Raw genomic sequence first — 2794 nt, forward strand, 5'->3', positions numbered from 1 at the left:
TGACGCTGGGCCAGGCTCCAGGCTGGGCCCATGCCACACCATGCCCACCCACGATCCGGGCCAGTTCAGGGGGTTCCTCTGAAGCACAAGGCTCAGATGCAAAGAGACAGATTTGTAAGCGATGGAAAGTCAGAGGGACGCATGGGAGGCTGGCGTCCTGCCTTGAATGAGGAGCTGGCTGGGTGGGAGATGGCTGTCAGCCACCTGAGCAGGAGGGCCAGAGTTAGCACACACACATGGGTTACTCTGCTCACCTCCCGAGCGGCCCTGGTGCTTACTGGAGGAGCATAATTTCCCGACTGCATCTGCACGGCCACTTTGCCATGGGTCAATATTTACCCTGCGTAACAGGCAGCATTACCCAGGGTACGGCACGTGCTGGGCGTGCTGCTGGACCAGGGCCGCCTCCGGGCTTGGACACCAGACATCTATTCTCACGGCTGTGGGGGCTGGGAGGGAGCCTGGGATCACAGCATCTCAGGACTGAGTTCTCTGGGAAGGCGCTGGTGGCAGGGGCGGTGGGGCGGGGGGGGGGGAGGCTCCTGCTTTCTGGTGGCTTCTTGGCTTCTGGCGGCGTGATTTGCCTTCAGGCTTTCTCCCTGTGTGTCTGTCTCCAAATGTCCCATTTGTATACGGACACCAGTCATACTGGAGGAGGACTTGCTCAACTCCAGTGTGGCCTTGTCTGAAGGACACCTGTAATGACCTTTGCCCCAAAGAAGGTCACATTCTCAGGTACCGCGGGGTTAGGACTTCAGCGCATGATTAAACCGATGACACCCACGAGGGCACGGGGCGTGGGAACCGCACTGTGTCTCAGACAGCTTGCCCGTCATCCCTGGCTGCAAACTGCCCACTTAAGTCCTTGTCTTTCAACCCAGCAAACGGGACCAGCAGCCCCCCCGCATGCAGTAGGAGGCTCCCTGGGGGCCCTGGCACCTCCAGTCTCTGTGACTCGGGCAGCAATGTGCAAGCCTCTCCAGGCCTCTGCTTCTTCAGCGACAAAATGAGGACGCGATTCCTCCTTTCCAGACAGCCACGGAGCAAACTGGATGACGGACAGGAAAGTGACCGGTGGCCCTGGGTGCTTTAGTAGGACACGCACCTGTGGCAGTGAGCAAAGGGTGCTGTCCCTGTTTGGAACCTCTTTCTGCCGCCCCCAACAGAGAGCGGGCTCTTGGAAAGAGGTGGGTGCCAACATCATCTTGTGGGTGTGTTGGTGAGGGAGGGGGCTCTGTTGGCTTGTGAACTTGGCCCCAGGACACTTCATGCCTTCATTCTTGGGTGGCTTGCCCAACTTTTGGACATTATTCAGCTTTCCTTTCCTGATCATTAGGACATAAAACTACACCATACATTTAACAAGAGAGTGTACTCTTGATAGTTGATGCCTGAAAGATCACGCAGACTGTGCTACTGCTGGGGACAGGTGGGGACAAGATGAGGAAGATGGGCACTTTGCCAGGCCAGCCAGGAACAGGGGTAGGCAGGTGACTTCCAGATTCCCCTTGCCCCGGGGGCTGCCAGGTCCAAGAGGGGACAAGGACAAGTGACCAGGTGATCAGATAGAGCACAGGGTCCTAGGGGGATTGGGGACCCACACAGGGAAGCAGTACAGGGGTGGGGGAGTCAGGAGGGCTTCACAGAGGAGGCGCCTTGCGTGGGGAGGCCTGTCCAGGAGGAGGGGTGGGGTGGCCACCGAGTATGTGACTACCTGCTGATGCCAGCTGTCGAGAATGCAATGGTGTGAGCTCCTGACTGGGCAGACCCTGAGGTGCCATCTCTACAATGATCAGAGCTGACGTGTGACTGCTTTGTGCAATTAACAAAAATGGCAACTTCGTATGGCCCCATGTTCTAGATCTTGAGCCCATACAAAAACACACGGCCAGGCCAGTGGCTCTCACCCCAGGACCGACTGAAATCCCTGTAGTGCCTCTAACACAGACCCGTGCCTGGGCCACACCAACCGCATCCTGGGGTCTGGAAGTCACCTGGGAAGGACCCCTGCAGAGGGCTAGCCTCCTGGGCTCTGTGATTTCTGGGGCCCCCAGTTCCTGGTCCTCGCATAGGGAGGGGTGGATGAGAAGCAGCAGGGCATAACGCAGGGGTCAGGGGTTTTGCCGACAGCCTTTACTTCTCCGCAAGCCTCCTGAAGCCAGCTGCTTACCCCATCCTGGGGTGTGAGGGCGGACGGAGGCACCCGCCCTGGGGCGAGTGTGAGCACCAAGCCCCTTCCCTTGGACCGAGTGAGCAGAAGCCGTGGCACGGGAGTCGTTGGGTGGGATCCACGGTCGCGTTTCTCCTGCTGGGAGAATGCGTGCCGCCATCACGTCTGTTTGCAGCGTCCCCCCTACGGGGCGCCGTTTCCCACCCCACCCCTGCACCTACAGCTTCATCGCCTGCCGGGACTCTGGCCTGGCTCGCGGGGCAGCCAGGAGGCCACGGCCGCGGCTACCAGGGCTCGCAGCCCCCGCCCCGGACGGGACGCGCGTCCAGCGCGCCGCGCGAGGGTCCCGCGAGGGGGCGTCGCAGGCCCCGGGGCGCCCCCAGGGCGCCTCTAGAGCGGAGGGGCCTGCTTCTCCCGGGACTCACACAGTGGGCGGGGAGACGCCCCCAACCCCGGCTCCCCCCAACTCCCCCCTTCTACCCCCCACCCCCGGGGCTCAGCGCGCGACGCTAGCATTCTCCACGCCCCAAGACACGGCCCAGCGGGGTAAACTGAGGCTCGGCGCGCGGCGGGGCGCCCCGGTCACGCGGCCCCCCCCGGCTCGGCGCTCGGCCGGGCTGTCGC

This window comes from Panthera uncia, chromosome A2, assembly GCF_023721935.1.
Source record: "Panthera uncia isolate 11264 chromosome A2, Puncia_PCG_1.0, whole genome shotgun sequence".
NCBI lineage: Eukaryota > Metazoa > Chordata > Mammalia > Carnivora > Felidae > Panthera > Panthera uncia.